The sequence below is a fragment of the Lissotriton helveticus genome, chromosome 11, assembly GCF_964261635.1.
Source record: "Lissotriton helveticus chromosome 11, aLisHel1.1, whole genome shotgun sequence".
Lineage (NCBI taxonomy): Eukaryota > Metazoa > Chordata > Amphibia > Caudata > Salamandridae > Lissotriton > Lissotriton helveticus.
The window spans coordinates 387038063-387064841 of record NC_136072.1 but is presented as its reverse complement, the minus strand read 5'-3'; positions in this window follow the sequence as shown (position 1 = coordinate 387064841).

Below are 26779 nucleotides of genomic sequence, written 5' to 3'. Positions count from 1 at the left end.
ATGGAAAGTAAGTTAACTTTAAGGAGTTCTGAATTCTGATTTCTTATGTTGTATGGGTTTTTTAAACACAATCATTTTGATTGTGTTTTTTTTTCCCCGCTGTTATATGATGAATACCTTCAAGTCACTGTTTTTAGTGAATTTTGATACATTCTGAGAACAGCAAAAATAAACCATTTAACATGTATAATTAATTCTGTACTGTTTGCATTTATGATGTATATGTAGAACTGTGTAGGAGGCATGGAGAAGGTGAGGCTTCTGTAAGTGTCAAAGTTGTTGCATGCAGTGCTGCACTTCTGCGTATTCTTTCATATGCTAGACTACATCTGCACAATGAGATACCTAAGCAAAGGAAACACAAGTGATGTGATTGTGAAATGAGCAAAATAAATTGCACGTATTTCAATTACATCACCTGTGTTTCCTATCATTACGAATCACATTGTGCAGATCAAGTTTAGGTCTGTCCAGGGAAACATAGGAGGTTTGGACTTTGTTCAAGAGTGCAGTGGACATGACTCACTTCATTGGTAGACCTTCACATGTATTATGTCCTCTATTCTCTTCAACAACTCGAAATTTCATCTGCAACCCTGAGTAGGCCTCACCTCAAACAAACCTCTGGATAGGACACATCTTATTGGCATCCTGAAGCAATTATTTAAAATTTTAGTGTCTTGCGACACTTTTCTGAGACAACAGCAATGCAAAAGATGCACCATGTTTTAAGATAGGCCTCACTTCATCTGCATCAAGATACTGTTAGTTTAAAATGTATATCTTTAGGACTGTGTAGGGGGCCTGGAGAAGCAGAAGCTTCTGTAAGTGTCAAAGTTGTTGAAAAACTGTTTGTCCTTCAATCTTTTCCCTTGTCTTTTGTAATTTTTAAATACATGTTTTAATATTTTTGAAATGTTTGTTCTCTCTTTCACAGATTGAAAGTATAAAAACAAAAAGTGAGTAATTTAACGACAATTATAAGGTAAATGCTTTGTACCCTTTTCGTTACATTTCTATCACATTCACCTACTATTAGTTCCACTGCTTCATTTCTTTAACCCTCAGTTTCCTGCCTTTGCTACTTCCCTCATTCCTTTCTCTATTACCTACTTACTCAACTCCTTCCACTCTTTTTCTCAGTCCCTCTCTTCTCATAGTTCCTCACTCTTGTTCACTCACTCCGTCTCTATTACTCTTAGTGTCTTTGACTGATCACTCTATCACTACTTGTTCATAATGCTTTCTCTGTGTAGTTGAAGCACACTAAGGGGCATATTATGAACACAGCCAATAAAATTATTGCTCTTTTTATTGGCAGAAAACTGGTGCAAAAGTGGTTTTAGCTGCAGTTTTCTGCCGCAAAAGCAGCTTTAGCGACACATTTCTGCCAATAAAAGCTGCAAAAATTTTATTGCCTATGTTGATGATATGGCTCTATGTTACTTACATTTCTTTGCTGTTTCAATTAATCTTTTTCTGTTATTTTTTGTTTTCTGTTTTCTATTTTTTCTCTCTGTTATTCCTCATGTTTTAATCTTATTTTGAACATTCACTCACATTCTCCAAGAAACTCTTCTTTGTTAATGTTATACTCTCTTTTTTTTTCTTTCACTTCGTTATCTATTTTGTTTTTCACAATTATACCCTCTTCCGTCTTTTCTTCGGTAAATAGATCTATTAAACAGTATCTCTTCTTTACTCCCTATAGCTGTCTTTCTTTTAACATCACTCTCTGTTTACTTTCCTTATACTTACTCTTTTTTTTTTTTTTGGTTAGCTCCCGGTCCGCGTACCGGGAAGCTAACCCGGGAGCGAACCAAAAGAAATAGAGCTTGCCAGAGTGCTAAACATTCTAGCAATTTTTTTTGAAAGGGAAGGTAGTTCTGAAAAGAACTTTTTTTTAAATATTTTTGTTGTTTTATATATTTTTTTTTTTTTTTTGAACATTTTTTGTTTTTTTTTGTATTTTTTGAACGATTTTATATTTTTTTTGTTTTTTTGGGGGGGGGGGAAACAACAAAAAACAGGCGTTGAAAAGGGCTCAACAGGAGCAAAAAAAAAATTACTGGGGGCGGTTAGGGCAATCATGGTGTTCATACGCCAGGTTGAGTGCATTGATGCTCATGTTGCCACACACTAACAACGCACGACAGTGCATACAAGAGTGTATCATGTGGCCAAAATTTTCTTGTATATTTGGCACAGTTTCCCGTGCCTCTTCTGGTGTTAATGAAATTGGTATTCTTGGTCTGGCCACAGGAGTTGATCTTGGATTGTCCTGCATATCCCTTATTTCCGCCTGGCTGTAATTTAGTGGATGCTTCCTTGTCATGTGCCTGTGCATTGTGTGATTTCCATAACTATATTTCTTGTCCGTCCCTCTTGATAATTGTTCTTTGCATATGAGGCAGGTGACATACCTCGCATTGACTTTTTTTTGGCCACGAGGGATCGAATAAAACTGCCAGATGAAACTGGCTTTCTTTCTGGAAACCCGGGGCACCTCTTCTAAGAACTGTGGTTCTTCTCCCTCCTCATCCATTTCTTCATCTTCCTCCTCAGTGTTGGTAATGACCTGGGGAGGTGGTCCTCTCTTCCCATGAGGAGGTGGAGGTGGTGGTGGGGGTGCACCAGCTGAAGCTACCAATGAAGCCATTTCTCATATAGTAGTAAAGGTCTTCCTCTCACAATGATGAAAGTCAGAGTGAGGAAAGAAGGAGGGGTTTTCATCATTTGGGAAAAACAATACTTCTCAACCAATGAAAAGTGTTATTTTTAGGTCACCTGACCTAGCCTTACATCATTATGAAACCAAAAGTGAAATGAACCAATGAAAAGTTTTATTAACAAGTCACATGACCTCTCACGCTCATGTTACGCGCTGCGGAACGCGCCCCGGTTAGCTTCCGGGTCGCTGCGCTTCGCGCCTCGGTCCGCGCCCCGGGACACTTCCGGGTGCGCTAACGCGGTACGTCACAAGACGCATTACGCGGCAACGCGATACGTCGCGCTTTCGCGATACGTCGCGCTTTCGCGACGCGCCGCGGATCGCTTCCGGGGAGCTGCGTTTCGCACCTCGGTCCGCGCCCCGGGGCACTTCCGGGTGCGCTAACGCAGTACGTCATAAGACGCATTACGCGGCAACGCGATACCGTCACTATGTTGATATCTTACCGGTTCGCGGACCGGGTCGCGGCATCAATTTGAGCTAACGGAAAGCTTCCCGGTTCGCGGACCGGGAGCGAAACAAAAAAAATATTAAAAAAAAGTATTAATAAATATATAAAATATATTTTTGGATTTAAAGAAGAATACATTTTACAGCTATAGATATTAGCTTTTAAAAAACCAATGATATTCACTGAAAAAACCATAGGTTATAGACCATACATAGTTAGGAATTAGCATTTACAAAACCTTGAAAATTCACTGAAAAAACCATAGGTTATAGACCATATATAGTTAGGAATTAGCATTTACAAAACCTTGAAAATTCACTGAAAAAACCATAGGTTATAGACCATATATAGTTAGGAATTAGCATTTAAAAAACCTTATTTTACTCACACAAAACCATTGAAATTCCATATATAGTTAGTTGTACTAACTATATATCGCGCACCCGCAATCCACTGCTGATCATGTCACATATTACATCATTCATGACATGGTCAGTGACATCACTGATGACATCACTGATGACATCTCAAATGACATCACTGATGACATCACTGATGACATCTCAAATGACATCACTGATGACATCACTGATGACATCTCAAATGGTGAACCCATACACCAAGTGAATCAACTGCTCACACATCTATGCACAGAGTCACACACCTCCCAGCCACTCCCACACACACTCAGCCTCACATACAAATACTTGGGCAACCAATCAATAACCTATATAGTCAGTCATATAGCTACTAATCGACACATGCAGCAGCTTACACAACAACAGACATAATGATGCACACATTCAGACAGTTTAGTCACTAACCCATGCATTCAGTAAGACACATTTAATCATTCACTCATACAGTCAGTTACGCACCTACTAAATCCTTCATACAGACACTCATGCATACACTCATTCTTCAATATGTAAAACATATTTTAACTTTACAGGAACACACATTCACTGGATGATGTCATCAGTGATGTCATCAGTGATGTCATTTGAGATGTCATCTGTGGTGTCATCAGTGATGTCACTGACCATGTCATGAATGATGTAATATGTGACATCATCAGCAGTGGATTGCGGGCACGCAAGTTATAGTGAGTCCAACTAACTATAACGTGGGAATTTCAATGGTTTTGTATGAGTAAAATGTTCAGCTAACTATAACTGGTGTGAAACCTATGGTTTTTTCAGTATATATATATATATATATATATATATATATATATATATATATATATATATATATATATATATATATATATATATATATATATATATACATACAAAACCCTTTCAGGCATAGAGTGACGCACATATTATGCAAAAAAGAAGGAGAGAACTCTGGGTAGTTAAATACCAACTCAAGCCAACCTAAAATGAGTAAAAGCAACCCCTGACACATGTTTCGCTCTCCTTAGAGCTCTTCAGAGAGGTACAGCTTTGTCCAGACACAAGGGAGCACCCAGTAAATGTCAAAACAAAACCCTTTCAGGCATAGAGTGACACATAAATTATGCAAAAAAGAAGGAGAGAACTGTGGGTAGTTCTCAAGTTTAGGTGGAAAGCTGCTTCTGTTAAAGCACTCTCAACACCAGCGACACTCTAGATCTGCTCACTTCAAATGAGTAAAAGCAACCCTTGACACAGTGTTTTGCTCTACTTTTACTCATTGGTATTTTACCATTTCAAAGCTGTAATACAGTGTCTGGAGTGATAAATGGCTTTTGTCCTATTCTATCTCGGCGTGGATGGTATTGTGCTAATCCAATGCTTAAAGACTTTGATAGAAAAACAGACATTTGAGGTGAGCAGATCTAGAGTGTTGCTGGTGTTGAGACTGCTCTAATAGGAGCTGCTGTCACTGACCATGTCATGAATGATGTAATATGTGACATCATCAGCAGTGGATTGCGGGCGCACAAGTTATATTTAGTACAACTAACTATAACGGAGGAATTTCAATAGTTTTGTACGAGTGAAGTGTGTATATATATATATATATATATATTCACTGAAAAAACCATAGGTTATAGACCATATATAGTTAGGAATTGCGATTCTCCTATTAACATGACCAGAGAATCTGGATTTCATTAAAGACACGGAGGCTGACATTATGCATTTATCCTTTAATAGCAACTCACACAGCCGCACTACATCACAAAGGATAAAGTTCTAGAGTCATTGAGGACCCTACAAATGATAGGATTTTTACCTACCGATTTACCGTTGATAGGAGCGTGACCAGCGGAGATTGCGGATCTGAAGCAGTTAATAGAGCGATAGGAAAGGCCTCTGTCAAATTGTTCGACCAGAAAATTTACGATATTCACGACAGGAGTCTCCACGGGATCCAGACTCCTTTCCAGGCACCAATGAAACCATTTCTTCCAAATGCTGTTGTATCTAAGGTGTGTCCCAGGTGCCCAAGATTCCCCGAGGAGAGAGAGAGCTGTCGACGAAAGTCCAGACAGCTCGTTAGATTGCCTGACACTTTCCAGGCAAGAAGGTTCAAATTCCCCTCGAGAATAAGACGGTGATCTTCCCCGTCTGCGTTTGAGACCAGGCCTGGAGAGGCTGGGATGAGAAAGGGAATGTCGCATGCTAGTTCCAGGGCTGTCGGGAACCAGGCTTGGGACGGCCAAAAGGGAGTTATCAGGATTAGGGAGCATTGCTCCGATCTGACCTTCTGAAGGACCCTCTGAATCATGGCGAAAGGAGGAAAGGCATAACCCAGGAAGTGGGACCAGGGTTGGAGAAACGCGTTCACAGCAAGAGCGCCCGGGTCTGGCATCCAACTGAAGTAGTTGGGAAGTTGGAAGGTGAGCCTGCTGGCGAATAGATCCACGTCTATGGGACCCCAAAAGAGGGAGAGGGAATTGAAGACGTTCACGTCGAGTTTCCAGTCCGAGAAGTCTATAAGGAATCTCGAATTCCAGTCTGCTGAAATGTTCGATTTCCCGGGGAGATATTCCGCCCTGAGGGAGATTTTGTGTTCCAGACAGAACATCCAAAGTCTCCTGGCAAGGTTGGAGAGATCCGCAGATCTCGTCCCTCCAAGGCGATTGATATAGGCCACAGCGGAGACGTTGTCCATTTTCAGAACAACGGACCTCCCTTGGATGGAGTGTTTGAAGCTCATAAGAGCGTATAAACCAGCCATCAACTCCAGAAAATGTATGTGTTGGGAGGATTCCGATAGGGTCCAAACCCCACCGGTGTCCTGGTCTCCAAAGCGAGCACCCCAGCCATGAAGACTGGCGTCTGATTCTAGGACAAAGTCCGGGGATGAGCCAAAGATAGCTTTGCCGTTCCAGGCATCTAAGTTCTCTAGCCACCAAAAAAGCTCTGTTCTCGCATCCGGATCTAGAGAGACAAGGTCCCCATACCACAGACCTGAATTGAGGGCTTTCCTTTTTATTCTCTGAAGTGCGCGGTAGTTCAGAGGGCCGGGAAAAATGGCCTGGATGGACGAGGAGAGGAGCCCAAGAAGTCTGGCTAGTTCGCGGAGAGTTAAAGACTCTTGTTTCAGAACAGATCTGATCTCCTTCCGGATCTTGGCAATCTTCTTGGCCGGAAGAAGGAGGAGACATTTCGTGGTGTCTAGAGTGAAGCCGAGGAATTCTATAGTCCTGCAGGGAGAGAGCATGGACTTGTCTCTGTTGATGATGAACCCAAGGCTCTCTATCAGGTTCATGGAGGTTTCTAGGTCTCTTAGGAGATCTGAACGGGATTGGGACATGATAAGAATATCGTCCAAGTAAATGATGAGGCGGATACCCCTCTCTCTTAGAATTGTAACGACACACTTCATGATCTTGGTAAAGCACCAAGGGGCAGAAGAGAGGCCGAAGGGAAGAGCTTGGAACTGGTAGAGATGTTCCTTCCAAGCAAATTGAAGGAAGGGTTGATGTTCCTTGTACATGGGAATCGTGAAGTAAGCGTCCTTCAGGTCTAACTTGGCCATCCAGTCCCCTTCCAGAAGGAGATCCCTCAGGAGGTGGATACCCTCCATTTTGAAATGGCGATAAACTAGGAATTTGTTGACTTCTCGAAGGTTTATTACGGGTCTCCAACCCTTGTCCTTTTTTTGAACGAGAAACAGAGTGCTTATGAACCTTGCATCGGACCAAGGAACCTCCACTATTGCGTCTTTTTTGAGCATGGAAGCGATTTCTTCCTCCACGATCTTTTCTTGATCTTCTGAGAGGACAAAGGGGTGGGGTAGGTGTGACTGGAGGGGAATCTGTAAGAAGTCTATCTTGAAGCCCCTGACGGTTTCTAAAACCCATGGGTCTTGGGTAATTGAATCCCAAACATGATAAAACTGTTTTAGCCTGCCCCCTACTATGGGGATAGAAGAAGGAGGAGTAGTACTTACTTGTAGAGTTGGAGGTGTTGGGAGCGCCTCGGCCTCTTGAGCCACGGTTTCTCGGGCCTCTTCCTCTTTGGGGGAAGAAGGGTTGTCTAGGGGGGTAGAAGCCCCTTCCTGTTCCTCTGAAGGATGAGTAGGGTCGTTGGTTGCCTCGGCCGGAAGAGCGACCCCTTCTGCCGGCCTGGCCAAAAAGGTTGGTGTTGAAGACCCGTCTCAGGTTGTTCTGGGCTCTATCAAGGGCAGTAAAGGTGGATACATATTTGCCAATTTCTTTGATTATGTCCTCTCCGAAAAGGAGGCCTTTGGGGTTCTGGGAGGGTTCTTTCTCCGCCATGTCACCTAATTTGGGGTTGATTTTGTTCAGGATAGATCTCCTCCTCTCAATGTTCAAACCAGAATTGGCGTTGCCAAGGAGGACGATAGCCCTTTGGCTCCAGCCTCGAACGAGGTCGACGTTCAAGGGGGTAGAGGAGAGGTGGGACTGCTCCGCCATATCTAGGATTCTAACCAAGGGTCCCAGGACGTCCAGGAGTCGGTCTTGGCAGCCCTTGAGGGCCCTCTCCAAGCCTTTTCTGGGGTCACGTCCTAATTTAAATAGGAATTTAATGAGGCTAGGGTCTAGGTTTGGAGTTTGGCAGACTCTGTCATCAATGGTAGGTCTGGGGGATTCAGACCTCATTGTGTTTCTGGTGTTTCTATCCAGAAGGTTTCTCAACCAGCGTGCCACAAATTTGGAAACATGATCCTGCGGGAACCATTTAGAGCTGTTGGGGTGAGAAATGTTTAGGGGGGAAAACATTTCCTCCCCAATAGGGTTTAGAATAATATTCTTTGGAGTAGGTTCCGGATCGAAATGGGAGTTGAGATCATGTTGGACCTCATCCAGGTCAAAGACGAAGTACAAGTAAGTACATATGTAAAAAACATGCATGTGACAGTTGGCATATATCAATGACTATACATGAGAGCCTGTGATTGCGTAAGTGACTGTATGGATCAATGTGTACTTGTATGAGTGATTGTAAAAGAGAGTAAGTATGTGTTAGTATATGTTTGAATAAGTAAGGTTATGTGTGTATAACTGTATAGATGAGGAAATGGGAGTGTGACTGATTCTTTTCATTACTGAGTAGATTAGAGAGTAACTCCAAGGATGACTGGCACTGTGTGAATGTCTGTATAGGTGTAAGAGTGCATATGATAGCGTTCTATTGATGAGTGACTGTATGTATGAGTGATTGTATGGGTGAATGAGTGGATGTGTGTGTACCCTTATGAATCAGTGAGTGTGTATGTAGTAAGTGGTATTGCTGTGTCAATGGTTTCAGGAATGGTAGTCTGTATTCAACACTGGATGTATAAAAGGTTAGATTAGAGTGTGAGGAGGTGCAATATATTATCAAACGGATGATGTCATCAGTGAGGTCATTTGAGATGTCATCAGTGATGTCACTGACCATGTCATGAATGATGTAATATGTGACATCATCAGCAGTGGATTGCGGGCGCGCGAGTTATAGTGAGTCCAACTAACTATAACGTGGGAATTTCAATGGTTTTGTATGAGTAAAATGTTCATCTAACTATAACTGGTGTGAAACCTATGGTTTTTTCAGTGAATTTCAAAGGTTTTTTAAATGCTAATTCCTAACTATAACGATTGTGAAACCTATGGTTTTTTCAGTGAATTTCAAAGGTTTTTTTAAATGCTTATTTCTAACTATAACGTTTGTGAAACCTATGGTTTTTTCAGTGAATTTTATAGTTTTTTTAAAAGCTAACTCCTTTGTATATCGACTTTGTAACCTACGATTTTATTTTATTAGCTGTTTTTTATAACTATTAATTATTATTTAATTTTTTTATAAAAAAATTATTTGTTCACTGTATTTTTCTTTTTTTTAATCATTTTTTCCTGGTGCGCTCAGGGTGCACGCACCGGTAAGCTTACCCATACCATTTTGTCTTGGAGCCCTCAAAGTGCGCGCACTGGTAAGCTCTCCCGAGAGCGCTATTTCTGCGTACGTAAAAAAAATATGTATGAAAACTAAATAATAATGCAAGACATTCAGTACCATACTTATAAAAGTAGTATTTTTGATTTTCTGAATGAAACGATTTTGCATTTCCGTAAAGCTACCAAAACGTCACTAAGGCGCGCCGCGAAAGCGCCCCCGGAAGCGCCTACGTTCGCGCCGCGTAATGCCCCTGGAAGCGCTCCGGTGCGCGCAGCGTAAGCGTGTCAAGTCATGTGACATCAAAATAACTCTTTTCATTGGTTAACAGTTTTTTTTTTTTTTTACAACTAATGAAAACCCCACCCTTTTCCTTCACTTCTTCTTTCACTTTGGTGAGAGCAAGACCTCTTTTTTTCTGTGCCAACAATTTGTGGATAGAATGAATGCCAGAGCATCCAGCAGCAGTGAGGAGTCAGATGGTTTCATAGATGAAGAGACTCCTCAGCCGAAGGTGAAAGAACATTTTATTTGGAATTTTTTTTCTATACCTGAGGTACTTAAAAAAGCAAATGCTCCAAAGGTGGAGTGTAAGATCTGCCTTACTGTACTTTCCCGAGGAGACCCCAGAAGGAAGTACAGTTTTGGTAATTCAACTATGATTCGGCACGTCCAGAGGAGGCACCCCCAGAACTATGCCCGGGAGAGTGTCAGGGCTCTGGCACGAGAGGCTCCAAGGGATGGTGCTTCTACTTCAACAGGAGGAGCAACTGTATCGGTGAGGGGGCGACCAGACCAGCTGATCCCAAATATTCAGCCTGTTTTTAATGAAGCCACAATCAAATGCAAACATTGTGATGTACTACTTTGTTATGGTGAACACAGTATTATGAACATTGTTCGAACAATAGAGAACCACCGCTGCCGTCCCCAGCCCTAATTTTGATTTTTTTTTTGCTCCTGTTGAGCAGTTTGCCATTCCCTGTTTTTGTTTTTGTTAAGAAAAAAAAGAAAAAAGAAGAAAAAAAAAAGTTCTCTTAAGAACTACCTCCAATTCTCAAAAAAGAGCTGTATTCTTAAAAAAATGAAAAAGAGTAACTGAAGTAGAGTGCAGTGAGAGAGGAGAGGAAAATGAGTGAGAAAGCAAAGAAAGGGATGAGAGGGGAAGGGAAGTGAAGTAGGGGGACTGAAAGAAGGTGAGTGTGGGGAAGGAGAGTGAGGAGAAGGAGAGTGAACATGGGGAATGAGGATAAGTGAAGACAATGTATTAAAGGAACGGGGGTGTGGAAGGGTAAGAAAAGAGCAGTGATGTTTAGGAAAGAGTGGAGATACATACTGGATAAAGGCAAGTGAGTGTGAGACAAGGTGAGTAAGAGACTGAAGAGACAGAGAAAGTGAAAGAAAAATTGAAAGTAGAAGACTGAGGGCCTTGCATCACTTTTATGCCGCCGGTGCGTCACTTTTTGTGATGCACCAGTGGTGTAAAAAATGCGCCTTGTTGAGTCATATTTACAAAGTGACGCATCTAGGTAGATGCGTCACTTTGTAAACCCCTGCGCCACATTATACCTGCGCCAGGTATAATGTATGCAAAGGGGGCGTATTGACGCAAGGAAGGGTCGTAGAAGTGACGCAGTGAAATCTATGACATTTCACTGCGTCACTTTTAGGACGACGTTGCGTCAAAATCTTGCGCCTGCCTCACAGCAGGCGTAAGACTGATGCAGGCCCTTTCACATGGGGCTTGCCCCATGTGAAAGGATGCATTGCTGGAGTTGCGTCACTTTTGTGACACACTCCAGCAATGCGTCAATTTTGCGCTTACAGATACGTCAGAAATACTGACATATCTGTAACTCCTTGCGACATGATGCTTCATACATTAAATATGACGTATCAGGAATGTCACAAAGAGAGCACACTGAGAAGTGACGCATCGCTGCTTTCACACAGCGATGCGTCATTTCTCATAAATGAGGCCCTGAGTGAGGGAGGAAAGAAACATAAGTGAGGGAGTATGGCTGAGTTATAGGGAGTGAGCGTGACAGAAGAGCAGTGAGAGACTAAAGGGACGGAGACAATGAGGCTAACAGAGAGAGAATGAGAGAAGGGGAGTGTAGAAGTAAGAGGACAGACGGAGTAAGATAAGGAATTGGTGAAGTGGAGTAAGGAGAGTAAGGGAAGGGAAAACAGTGAAGGAGTGAAGGAAGGGAAGAGAGAGGAAAGAAAGTAAAGGAGAAGGTCTGAAAGAAGGTGAGTGTGGGAGTATGGCTCAGTTATAGGGAGTGAGCGTGATAGAAGAGGAGTGAGAGACTAAGAGGACAGAGAGAATGTGGGTAACAGAGAGAGAGTGAGAAAAGAGGAGTGACTAAGTTAGAGGACTGAGGGATTGAGAGAAGGAGTTACTGAAGTGGAGTAAGGGGAATAAGGGAAGGGAAAAGAGTGAAGGAGCAAAGGATGGGAAGAGAGAGGAAGGGAAGTAAAGGAGAAGGTTTCAAAGAAGGTGAGTGTGGGAGTATAACTGAGTTATAGGGAGTGAGTGTGACAGAAGAGGAGTGAGAGACTAAAGGGACGGAGAGAATGAGGCTAACAGAGAGAATGAGGTAAGGGGAGTGTAGAAGTAAGAGGACAGAGGGAGTAAGACAAGGAATTAGTGAAGTGGAGTAAGGAGAGTAAGGGAAGGGAAAACAGTGAAGGAGTGAAGGAAGGGAAGAGAGGAAAGAAAGTAAAGGAGAAGGTCTGAAAGAAGGTGAGTGTGGGAGTATGGCTCAGTTATAGGGAGTGAGCGTGATAGAAGAGGAGTGAGAGACTAAGGGGACAGAGAGAATGAGGCTAACGGAGAGAGAATGAGGGAAGGGGAGTGTAGAAGTAAGAGGACAGAAGGAGTAAGAGAAGGAGTTAATGAAGTGGAGTAAGAAACTGCACATTTTAATTGGTTGTACTTTTGAACACTTTGAAAGTCACATAACATTCACCCATCCCCCCAGTGCTCATTCCCCTGTTACCATGGTAACTCCCTCCTCACCCAGCACACAGTTCAGAAGTTCATCATACTATGTTGCAAAAAAAAAAAGCAGCAAGGGTGTTTGACCACTCAATGTACCAGCTAATCATATGCAATGTTTCTTGAAATGACTTTTCCTCAACCATTGAAATGACTTCTTTCAAAAAACAAAAGCATGCACCCTAGTTTTCAGCTGAGAATGTTAAGAAATTATACAAAACAATGGTTCTGTTGGGAGGAAAATTACTTTGTGCGTCCTAAGGACTGATTAATCTCATTTACTATTTACAATAACATTGAAGGACACCATTATCAAATTAAAAACACACACCGTTTTCGGATTTAATCCTATATATTCATTATTTGATAAATCCTTAATTTATACTCAAAGACCGTGCTGTACATGTAACAAAAGTTGTCCTAGAAACAATCACAAAACCATACAGCAGACTTACATAAATTGTAGTGAATAAACAAAGAAAAAATCAATAACATGTAACATAATTTACACATACATTTAAACAATTTAAAAACCAGTCCTTGAAGTCACAATACATTAGTTACAACTCCATATACATTTCTGATTGTGGTTGAAACTGAGTAAAGACTGGTGTTTGACAAGACGTCGACGTTTCGACCCTATGATATGGTGCTAATTTTGCGCAACCTGCTCGGGTCTTCCTCAGGACTAAAAACACTGTGGGACAACCTGTTATAAATAAGGTGCCTACGTCTGAATATCAGACGAGGATTAGAGAATCTGTCAGCCGACAATATTCACTCTTCAGGGATCATTTTCTTCCCAATTTCTTTAACAATAAATGTATCCAAATCATCCACCAGCCGGCGGAGAATCTAAAAGTCACTTGGTCAAGCGCCGCAATGCGATCACTTTGAACCGTTCGAGGAACACGTCTCTCGTCTTCCTGCGTTCAGTGGAATCACTCTGAACGCACGAAGACGAGAGACGTGTTGGGAAGAAAATGATCCCTGAAGAGTGAATATTGTCTGCTGTATGGTTTTGTGATTATGTTTCTAGGACAACTTTTGTTACATGTATAGCACGGTCTTTGAGTATAAATTAAGGATTTATCAAATAATGAATATATAGGATTAAATCCGAAAACGGTGTGTGTGTTTAATTTGATAATGGTGTCCTTCAATGTTATTGTAAATAGTAAATGAGATTAATCAGTCCTTAGGATGCACAAAGTAATTTTCCTCCCAACAGAACCATTGTTTTGTATAATAACTTAGAACCCAGGCTCTGAGGGTCACAGGGCCACCCCATTATTACTAAGAGAATGTTAAGAAAGCACCAATAATTTTTTTGTTTTTCAAGTGCACTGAAGCTCAACCACTTTTTTACATAACTCCTACTTTCAAACTGCCATTTCATTTCCATAACTCATCTTAATACAAGCACATCTACCTTCAAGATGCCAAAAGTCTGGTTTGTGGGTCATAGCTTTGTCCACTGGAGTAAAAAATATGCAGCCAACAGAGGCAATTACACCCTTGATTTACCAAATGTGGACATTGTATGGATTGGACAGAGAGGATTGAGAAGTCACCAATTGATACCATTGGTAAAATCCTTTATGCATCTACCACACCCTGACCTCATAATTGTGCACTGTGGTGGCAATGACCTGGGCACTTTGACTGGGGTAGGTCTGGAAATGCTTTTAAAGGACCTCTTTGGGCAATTGATGTAACTTTTTCCCAAAACTGCCTTGGTATTTTCTAATATATGCCAAAGGGAAAAATGGAACTGGTCCAACCAATTTTGTCCACAGATTGAGAAAGCAAGGAAACATGTGAATAAATCTGTTTCTGCTTTCCTCAGAGACTATAGTATGGGTTCCATTTACCACAACAACTTGCATTACAACATGCAAGACATCTATAGGAGAGATGGTGTGCATTTTACAGATGAGGGGAAAAGAGTTTTCCTCTTGAATATAAGACTCTGCATTGGTACCTACTTGTAGATACAAAAAACACCCGCAAAACACAACTGCTCTTTTCAGAGCTACCCTACCTCTAAGCACTCTGAATTATTTTTTTACTATAATTATTTACACTGTTTTTCCCTATGTTGCGCTCAGGGTGCGCGTACCGAGGCGCGCACCTGGGAACGCACCCAGCGCTTACCCCACGAAAATTTCAACAAAAAAAAAAGTATTTTTGCCCTTCAGGGTCCTTCTAGGCCCCCCTCAAAAAACCTAGGGGGTCAGGATGTGTCTACTCTGCCCCCTTTTAAATATATCCACCTTTCTTTTTCACCTCTTGTGTCTCGATTCTACCGAGACACAAGATGGCGGACTCTCCGGACTGCTTAGAATGTTGACAGACAACCGAGAGCCAATCAGCTTTCTGCTCGCGCACTCCCGTAGCGTGCCGGGTGCACTCCCCAGTATGCGCACCTGTGAGCGCTCGGAGAGCGCTTATAGATATATGTGTTTTTTAAGTTACTTTTCAAAAAAACCACTGGAGCAATTTTCACCAAATATAGCAAAGGCACATCTGCGTACCAGTCCCTACAATTTTGCCAAATTTGGCGTAATTCCGTTGAGCGATTCGGGCTGAAGACTTGTCAGACCGTCCTATGGAAATTAACATGGGGAAAACACGTTTTGGGACCCCCCTTTTTTCTCAGCCCCCACTTCACAAATCCCCCCGAAACTTCCAGGGAAGGAGCGGAACGGAGCTGGCCAAAATTTTAGAAAATTACACACAAATTCCTCCACCGGCGCCAGAGTTATTCCCAATAGAATTTTGCGGATTTCCTATGGTAGCCAATCCTAACTATACCTACCTACTGGCGACCGCCAGTAGGTAATATATATATAGATATATATATATATCAGTACCAATCCCATTCTTTCACGAAAAAACAGGCCGACACATGCTCGGAGCTCTGGCAGTAGGCTTTTATTCAAAATTTAAGCGCACTCCAAATGTTCGGTGGAAACGCTTGGCAGACGCGTTTCAGCCTGTCGGCTTTCTTCAGTGCCCAGTTCCATCACATACCAGTTGTTACTACTGAAGGCGTGTTTAAATAACATTGATGGTCCACATTGATTGGTCTGTAGATGTTAACCCATCCTCTTCAGTTTTCATGGGCGCTACTCCATTCCGGGATTTCTCTCATACCAATGAGACTGGATCGTACAGTGAGGATCCAGTCAACTAGCCCAGTGGCTTCCCTGTAATACCGGCAGAGGTATGCAACGATATCCCGCAAGATCCCAAACAAAGTCACTTCTGCCAAAGACTCCTTACGCAGCACACGACTGCGTCCTCCCCGTATATCTTCTCAGCTCAGGTGACTGTCCGTTCAAATACGGGGGGGCGCCGCGTTGTATTTTCATACGATACCAAAGCTTTAGCAGGTTATCACGGAGCTCCAGACTGGGAGGGCGTGCCGGTAAGTGGTTCATGCTGTTACCGCCTATACATCAGTACCAATCCCATTCTTTCACGAAAAAACGGGCCGGCACATGCTCGGAGCTCTGGCAGTAGGCTTTTATTCAAAATGTAAGCGCACTCCAAATGTTCGGTGGAAACGCTTGGCAGATGCGTTTCAGCCTGTTGGCTTTCTTCAGTGCCCAGTTCCATCACATACCAGTTGTTACTACTGAAGGCGTGTTTAAATAACATGGATGGTCCACACTGATTGGTCTGTAGATGTTAACCCATCCTCTTCTGTTTTCATGGGCGCTACTCCATTCCGGGATTTCTCGCATACCACCGAGACTGGATCCTACAGTGAGGATCCAGTCAACTAGCCCAGTGGCTTCCCAGTAATACCGGCAGAGGTATGCAACGATATCCCGCAAGATCCCAAACAAAGCCACTTCTGCCAAAGACACCTTACGCAGCACACGACTGCGTCCTCCCTCCCCGTATATCTTCTCGACTCAGGTGAGTGTCCTTTCCAATACGGGGGGGCGCCGCGTTGTATTTTTATACTATACCAAAGCTTTAGCAGGTTATCACGGAGCTCCAGACCGGGAGGGCGTGCCGGTAAGCTGTTCCTGCTGTTACCGCCTATACATTAGTACCAATCCAATTCTTTCACGAAAAAACGGCCCGACACATGCATATATATATATCAATTTTTTTCCACTGAAAAAACCATAGGTTTCACACATGTTATAGTTAGCTGGATATTTCACTCATACAAAACCATCGAAATTCCCCCGTTATTGTTAGTTCAGCTAACTATAACTCGCGCACCCGCAATGCACTGCTGATGACGTCCCACATTACATTACTCATGACATGGTGAGTGACATCACTCATGACATCACTGATGTCATCTCAAATGACATCACTGATGACATCACTGATGATGTCATCCAGTGAATGTGTATTTTTCTGAAATTTAAATGTTTTATATATGTATATCTCAAGATCGATAGAAGAATAAATGGGAATATAAGTGTCTAAATGGATGATTTTTTTGTAAAATTGATTGTATAACTGACTGATTAATTGTACCTTAGTGAATACATGGGTTAGAGACTAATGTTTAAATATGTAAATATCTGTATCAGTCTAACACATTTTTTGAATAAGTGGCTGCATGGGTTGGTGAGTAGCTACATGAGTGTCTATATAGGTTATAAGTTGTTTTTTTGAGTATCAGTATGAGTGTCTGAGTGTCTCTATGGTTCGGTGGGGGATATTATTCAGCGCATAAATGCATGAATGAGTGACTCACTGTTGTATGTCTTTTGAAGACAGCATGTGTACAGGACTGTATGGGTGGATGAGTGTGTGTATAGGTGTGTTAGTGAGTGAATGACTATCTCAATACTGTCTTTATGAGTAAGTACATACGTTTTAAACTACTATATGTGAGTATTGGTGTATATAAGTGAGTATATATGAGAGTGAGAGATTGGAAGAGTTCCTGTATAACTAAGTATGTGTTTCTAAAAGTGATTTCTGTACAAGTAAGTGTAGTGGTGTGTGTATAGCTATATATGCAAGCAAATGGATGTTTGAAAGTTTATTTGCATGTGTGAGTGTGTGTGTTAGTAACTCTATGTATGAGTGTAGGTGTGTAACAGGATGTATAGGTGAGATGTCATCAGTGATGTCATGACTGATGTCACTGACCATGTCATGAGTGATGTAATATTTGACGTCATCAGCAGTGCATTGCGGGCGCGCGAGTTATAGGTAGCTGAACTAACGGTAACGGGGGAATTTCAATGGGTTTGTATGAGTGAAATGTCCAGCTAACTTTCATATGTGTGAAACCTATGTTTTTTCAGTGAATTTCTAAGGTTTTTTAAATGCTAATTCCTAACTATAACGTGCCTGAAACCTATAGATTTTTCAGTGAATTTGAAAGGTTTTGTAAATGATAATTTTAAAATGTATTAATTATTATATTTCTTTCGTTTTATAGTAATTTCCTACATTTTTATTATAAATACTTATATTTATTTTATTTTTGAAGTTACATTTCATATTTCTAATGTAAAATATTAACAAAAGTAAATAAAAAAAGAATGCACTGCTAGTGAAACGGCCTGGGTGAATTTGTAAGTGTTCGTTATAAGCAGATTTACAACCCCCTTGTGCCTCTTTTACACCACCGCTGCATCCCTTTTCTGATTCAGCGGTGGTGCAAAAGATGCGCCATGGTATGTGGTATTTAGAATGTGACGTATCTGGGAGGTGCGTCACATTGTAAATCCCTGTACCAGAAGGAGACATTCCTATATGGGGGGGAGAGGGCGTTCCGGCGCAGGAACACCTCCTAAAAGTGGGTGAGCGAAATCTACAAGATTTCATTTTGTCACTTTTGGGCTCATGCTGTGTCAAAACCCTGCACTAGCTTGAAGCAGGTGTAAGGATTGACACAGCATTCTGAGCATAGGGCCCCCAGAACATTGCTGGAGATGCGTTGCACTTGCAACATAACTCAAACAATGCACCACCTTTACAGCACAGATACATCACATATCTGTGCCGTTTTTGTCCCATGGTGCACCGCATTGTAAATACGGCGCATCCATGGTGGTGGTGTGACAGTGCACAATAACTGACATATTCCTGGGTATATGCCAGTTATTGTATATGTGCCCATTAGTGTTTTAATGTAGTGAATGGATCACTAATACCCAAGAATGAGTCACTACAAAACTAAAACAGCTGTGACAGAGTGTTTGGTGGAAGTGTAAGGATACAAACCGGGGAATTTAAGGTATAAAAGACAAATTTACAAGTACATAGAAGACTGCATGCATAGCCTATAGGGGATTGAAGCAGTTTATGGCCTAAGGCCCATTTTAATGCATGAGTACTTAGGTAGTAAGTGGATGATTACAGTTCTGCAAGGAAAGAGCCTGATGGAATTTATAACAGACTCAGTTTTACCACAGTATATAGATAAACACATACTGCTGAATGGCTCACTACAATATTGAAACAGTAGTGTGACAGTGTTTGGTGAAAGTGTAAAGATACAGACTGGGGAATTGAAGGTATAAAAGACAAGTTTGCCAGTGCATAGAACACTGCATGCATAGTCTATAGGTGTTTGAAGCAGTCCATGCCCTAAGGCACACTTTCCACCATGAGTACTTGGGTACTGGCTTGATGATAAAAGTTCTGCAAGGAGAGTGTGTGGCTGAATGTATAGCAGCTTTACTTTTACAACAGTGTATAAATAAGCATATACTGCTGTATGGTTCACTAAAACACAAACAGTAGTGTAAGAGTGTTTTGTGAAAGTGTAACGATACACACTGGGTAATTGAAGTTATAAAAGGCAAGTTTGCTACTGTATTCAACAGTGAATGCATAGTCTATAATGATTTGAAGCAGGGGGATGGGGGGGCGTTCAGGCACAGGAACACCTCCTAAAAGTGGCTGAGTGAAATATACAAGATTTCACGTTGTCACTTTTGAACTCATGCTGCGTCAAAATCCTGCACCTGCTCGAAGCAAGTGAAAGTATTGACTCAGCATTGTGAGCATAGAGCCCCCTAGCATTGCTAGAAATGCGTTGCACTTGCAACGCAACTTAAGCAATGCACCGCCTTCACGGCACAGATACATCACATATCTGTACCATTTTTGCCCTATAGTGCACCACATTCTAAATACGGCACATCCATAGTGATCAAGTCACAGTGCACAATAACTGGCATATCCCTGGGGATATGGCAGTTATTGTACATCTACCCATTAGTGTTTTAATATAGTGAATGGATTAGTACACATTGATCAATGAGTCACTACAAAACTATAACAGGAGTGACAGAGTGTTTGCTGGAAGTGTAAGGATAGAGACTGGGGAATTGAACATATAAAAGGCAAGCTTGCAGGTGCATAGAAGACTGCAGGCATAGTATATAAGAGTTTAAAACAGTCCATGGCCTAAGGCCTACTTTGCTCAATGACTACTTAGATACTGACTGGATGATTACAGTTGTCCAAGGAGAGTGTCGAGCTGAATGTATAACTGCTTCACTTTTAAAACAGTGTATAGATAAACACATACTGCTGTATGGCTCACTACAATACTAAAATAGCAGTCGCAGAATGTTTGTAGGAAGTGTAAAGATACAGACTGGGCAATTGAAAGTTTAAAAGCCAAGTTTGCAGGTGCATAGAAGAAGTCATTTAATATTTATCAATCTTCCCAACGCCCAAAGCACCAGCACACCTTTCCGAGGGTAGGTTTACGATTTACAAATGCTAACATTTTTTAAATTAAGAAGCATAATAATAACAAATATGAATCCTTTTTTTTTCTTCTAATGATAACGATATTTTTTTATGTCTTCTATTTACATGTTTTTAATCATGAAAATGCAAAGAACACATTTTACTGAGTAACACTTTTTAAACTCTCCAAAGTATGTAGATAATAATACCTTATACGTGTTACGATCGAAATTTAAACCTTTACAGCTTCACAGTTTGTAACTTTTCTGAACACGAGCAGAACAAAAACAGTTAAAACGTGAGCATATGTAAACTGCAAGAAATGCCATCTAAATAGGCGGACCTACAGCTTCCTTCCGTAGACTACTAAACAACCAAAAACTATATAAACCACACCTACTGTGCAATTAGTTTCGTTTTCGCGAGTTATTTCTGAGTCGCCAATCTATGTTGCAGGTTCCGTTTTCTAACATTGGATTCTCTTTTTCCGTCAATAAACATATTCCGGAGTTGTAAGTTGTTTCAATATGGCATAGGCATAGTACTTAGTAATAATTTGTGACTATTTATCAATATTTAAACATTTATATGTAGAAAAAAAAATGATAGATTATAACAAACATTGCTCCTTTTCTGGCTCCTTTCACCTTATATATAGTGAGTTTTTATATTATAATATTGACACTGTACTTAGCTTGAGAGGTGTTGGTGACCCGTCGACGCAAACCCTAAACATTTACAATCAACGTCACCATCTTCCACTTGCTATTGTGTTTTCCCCTAGAGATCACATACTGTTAATATGTATATTATAACATTAACAGTCTTGGTGATCTTAGTGGACTTCACGATCCATCGTCACAGAGAGTAACGATAAGTAAACAACGATACCGGCTTGCGGTTTTCAGTCTATTTTCACCTTGTGATCATGTGCTGTGAGAATATATACATATTATTATTCTCACCGTCATGATCTCAGAGGAGTTTATGACCAGTCACCACGAAGATCAAACTTTTTCACCTCCCGGAGAAAAGAAGTTCAGTAAATAATTACCGCTCGAAAGTATTTCATCATGGATGTTCTGTTAAATACATAACTTTATTTTCCTTTTCTTTTTACTGTAACAATGGTATCAATTGTTATATTATAATAGATTGTCCTGTAGCTACAGAAGAGGAATGGGAGATTTTTCAGCGCCATCTATAATATAACTTTCAAATATTAAAAAGTACTTGATCAGATATTTTTTTCAAGAAACATATTGTACGAAGCAGCAGAATAAAAAAATATAGCTATCATGCATACTTTGTTACCTTAAATATTTAATAAAACCCTACATTTCTGAATGTAATTTTCTAACTTCTATTCTTACTTGCGGTTCCTATTCACCTTCTCCTTAAAGAATATATAGGACCTGTACTTTATATTATAAGAGTACCATCCTATATATTCTTTAGTGAGTATGTGATTTATTGGCGCAACAGTCTGCAACCTCTAAGCACTACCACTGCACGTTCCTGAATTGTACAGAATACAAATTTGAAAAATAATAATGCATGCATTTCTATGTAATATGAAATCATTTGTATTTAACTGTGTTTTACTTGTTCTTTTGATCTGAGATAATGTAGTGCGGGAGTGTCTGTTGTAGCATTTCTATTCTACTTTATCTAAAAGTAACTGATGCCCTCTTACATCATCAAGAATGTGGGGCAACACTTTTACAAACTGTAGCACAAAAAAGAAGTATATAGCCACGCTTAACTGATATTTTATGAAATTCCATTTTTAATTGTTACCACTTTCATATATACAGCGACAGTTTCTGAAAAAAGTTTATTTGTATTTGCTTAATAAAAACTGTTTCAAACCTAGACTGATTTTTTTGCTGCGCAACCACACCTCCCCATCAGGAAATTAAACACAACATTATAAGTAAATAGTACTCCTAAAAAGTATGTCACCTACAAACTTGATAAAAAAAAAACAGCGCAAGACAGTCATTTTTCCGCTGTGATTTATATACCACCCGGCAATTATATAAATGGCCCTTGAAACATATACAAAAAATTGTTTCCCTCATAATTCCTCTCCACCACCTTATGGGCACTCTACAGAGTTAATAGTGTTCCTAACCTGCCCTCTACTACTTTCTTTCACCATACTCCTTTGGAAAATGCATCACAATATCACTGACAACAGTGAACCGTTCCCACCCAATAAGGAGCAAACTTGTGCTCGGAACACTTTAGCCAATAAAATGTCCATGTTGTTCCACAGACGAGCAAGGAATGACTGCCAAACCTTCTACTTTTAATACTTCACAGCCAATGAACATTAAGCTTCGTAAAGTCCCGCTTGGAGCACGTTACCCTAATACTCCACGAACAGGAAGGAATCGCTTACAAAACCTTTCCACTGACTTCTTCTACGACTAACGGTTCCTATGAAAAAAATAAATATAAATCTCCAGCACAGTAGCTATTGCAATTAGCAACATTTTGTGGTGAACTTCTAACCTCTGTACTCACGCAAGTGATCCATGAACTGTTACTATGGTAACATGCAGAAAGGTACTGGCTGGACAAAAAAACGTTATATTTACCCTGGATCCTCTACAAGACAGAAAGGAAAGCAAAATACCACATTTATAACCCCCTTGCACAGTTTTTTAAATAAAAAGAGGCCCCAGGGGGCCGCAGGGGAGGCGGTCCCCGGAACTCCGGGGGGCCATGAGCCCCCCGCATACATATTATTATTTTATTTTATTTTAGGAATTTATAAAGCGCAGACTGTCACCATTGCAGGCATCCTGGCGCTAGCGTAAAAAAACCAAAAACAGGAAACGGAGGAGAGCAAAAAAGCAGGGACAAAAGTGTATTAACCAGGGTACAGCCAAGTTTTCAATTTTTTTCTAAACTGTAGTAACTCATCAGTGTGCCGCAATTCAGTGGGGAGAGTGTTCCATAGTCTAGCGGCCGCCACCTCGAAAGACCTACCTCCAGCTCTAACCTTCCTGAATCTGGGCACCACAGCCAGTTTAGCGTCAGAGGAGCGGAGATGTCTGGTGGGGGCATACCATAAGAACTTAGATTGTAGAGGGACTGGGCCACAACCATGGAGGGCCCTAAAAACAATGCGGAGGGCCTTGAATTGAATCCTCTGTCTTAGAGGAAGCCAGTGTAGTTTTGCCAATGCAGATGGTCCATGAGATCTTCTCGGCCACCCCAGTGCCAGTTTCGCAGCCGCCGATTGGACCCTTTGGAGTTTATCCAGCAAAAACTCGGGGGACCCAAGCAGGAGGGCATTACAATAGTCCGGCCTGCTCAGGATGGTGCATCTGACCACTTGGGCACGCGCAAGGGTGGGTAGAAGGGGCAGCACCTTCCTGAGTGAACGGAGGATGGCAAGGCAACAAGCCGAAGTTTTAAGCACATGTGTCTCCATGCTGAGCTTGTGGTTCAGCATGACTCCCAGGTTGCGGACAGCGTCCGCAGGCCATACGTTGGAGCCGGTTTCCGGAGGCCAGAAGTTGTTGGGGAAAGGACGAGGGATCCTCGAACCAGCACTAAAGAGCACCTCAGTTTTCCCGGCATTGAACTGAAGTGAATTGTCCTTCAGCCATCTTGCCGTGCTTCGTAGACAGTTGTGTAGGACCTCCACAGAAATAGAATCCTCTCCTTCTAGGGAGAGGATCAGCTGTGTGTTATCTGCGTAGTTGACAATTACGATGCGAAGCCTTTAATGAGTGAGATTAGCGGCCTGAGGTAGACATTAAAAAGTATTGTATAACATATAGTTAAAGACCCGGGTGGTAGCCATCCCCGCACAGGGGGGACCCTCTGGGCCCCCCATTATGAAAAAAAAAATCCCCCCGGGATTTGGCCCTCCAGAGGCTAATTAACAATAAAGCGGGCTTTGCTGGATTTTTTCTTTATCGCCCAAAACGCATACTCCGCGTTTAAAAAAAAGAAAAATATAAAAATCCTGCGTGTTGTCATGTACGGCGCCCCGTACGCGTGAAAGCTTCTAATTGTTCAAAAACATATATTTATGTATTTAATGTACATATTAAGGGAAGGCATTATCTGGGATAATCATGAAAATTGTTTTTTAAAACTTTAAATAAGCGTATATTACTTTTAAAAGCAATTACGGAAATAGGGGCCATATGTCATAAGAGCAAAGATGGTTTGAAGAGTTATACATTTTATAAAATTTTATATAGTACTGCACGCTAAAGGAGAAACGTCAGCACAATTATTGACCCCCACTCCCAACATTTAAAAGCCCCTGGAGGAGGTGGTTAATTAATCGAGACTGAATACGTTAGTTCAGCCTACTGTGCTTACGCTACCAGGAAAACACAACAACAGTACAAGGCCCAGATTTCCATTGTAGTGATTTCTTAGTTGCAGGTCTAGTTGTCAGATCGACACACACACTCCCTCATGGCTGGTATACACCCACACCACACCCATCCAGCACATTTGTCACTACACACGTGACCCTATGTATAAAAAAGACGGAGCGCACGTGTTGTACGCCATTTTAGAGTTGTTCCCAACGTACCGAACAAGGGGTCCACTACTACATGCGTGGCCTCTTTCGTCACTGAGTTAGTGGTGCCCAAAGTACTGAGCGGGTGAAGAACCTGCGATGATGATGATGGGAGCAGGAGTATGTCATTAGCCATAGAGATATCAAGACTCGGCACCATATATGAGACTTCTTCGTTGGAGATCGGGACTACATCATGCAGAAGGTGTCTTATCCACGAAAAGGTGAGCAGTGAGGCTAGAGTACGCATCGGAGGGAGTCAGGGTTGTAGAAGACTAAATACAAAAACGCGACTTAGTATTTTAGACGAACGCACTCCAATAAAACCATGCGGAAGGAGTGTAAAATAGCTGAATGCAGCTGGAGAAAGGAGTATAAGGACAACGATAAATCCCTCTACCTATCAAAGCTAAGAATGTACCACAAAGCTATACGTACTACGCGTGCATCCTTTTATGCTAAGGAAATTAATTTAAGCACCAACCCCACTAAAATGATTTTCAAACTAGTGCAAAATCTCCAAAACAGTTCTAACCCAGTATCATGTATTACCTCTTCACAACAATGTGAGGACCTCGCTATTTTCTTCATAGAAAAAGTGAAGAAAATTTATAGCACCTTCCCACAGGATCTTCCCGAGCTCCTTAACCCTCCTAACCCTTTGGCCGAAAATTCTAGGCTGTCACTTATACCCGAAATATCCCATGACGACCTAGCCAAACTGTGCAGACAGGTTAAATCCGGCTCCCCTACAGATCCTATGAGACCAGCCAAATTTCTTGAATCTTTAGATTTTTTCCTCCCTTCCCTGGCCACCCTGCTTAATCTCTCTTTTTCCTCGGCTGTGGTTCCTACCTGCTGGAAGCAAGCATGGGTCTCCCCTATCCTTAAAAAGCCTACGTTAGACCCCACAAAGCCGGAAAACTACAGACCTATTTCGCTGCTTCCATGGGCGTCCAAACTGGCGGAAGCCCATGTGAATAAAGTCCTATCCCATCACATGGTCCAAAATAGCATCCTGGACCCATCCCAGAATGGTTTCAGGCTGGGACATAGTTCTGAATCCGCCCTGCTGACTACCATCGAACACCTCCGGAACATACTAGACGCCGGTCAGAGTGCTGCGCTGATCCTACTTGATCTCAGCGCAGCCTTTGATACGGTCTCTCATAATATCCTGCTAAAACGTCTCGAGGCTATAGGGATTTGTGATCTTGCCCTTGAGTGGTTTCGCTCTTTCCTGAAGGATAGGTCCTTCCCGGTTTCAGCCCCTCCATTTATTTCCCGGTCCCATTCCATCGGCCAAGGAGTTCCCCAGGGTTCGGCGCTTAGTCCATCCCTTTTTAATCCTTATGTTCAGTCTCTCTCAGTAGTGGCAAAAGAGTGGGACCTTACGCTGGTGTCGTACGCTGACGACACGCAGCTGGTCATCACTCTTACTGAGGGCCCCTCAATCTCAGCTGCGAAATTTAGGGATGGCCTAGCAGCAGTTGCGCAATGGATGACGTGCAACTGTTTACAACTGAACGCTGGGAAAACAGAGGTGCTGCTCCTTGGAAAAAATCCTGGCTACTGGAGTGAACACTGGTGGCCTTCTCTGCTTGGCCCCATCCCCTCACCGAAAACTGTGGTGAAAAATCTGGGTGTCTGGCTGGACTCCTCGCTTAATTTTCAGACGCACACAAAGAAAGTGGCAGCTACTTGTGTGGGTCTGCTGAGGAGTCTCAGCCCGATACTTGGTTTTTTTGACTCGAAAACGCGCCAACTTATTGTCCAATCTATCATCCTTGCCCGGTTGGATTATGCCAGTGTCTTATTTCTAGGCGCCAATAAAGCAGAGATAGCACGGCTGCAACGGATTCAAAACTCAGCAGCAAGGGTTGTGGTGGGCCTCCCCGTTGGTGCTCTGTCAGAGCTATCATTCGGAAATTACATTGGCTGCGATTGAGTCTCGAATTCAATTCAAGACCCTCACCATTGCTTTTAAAATTCT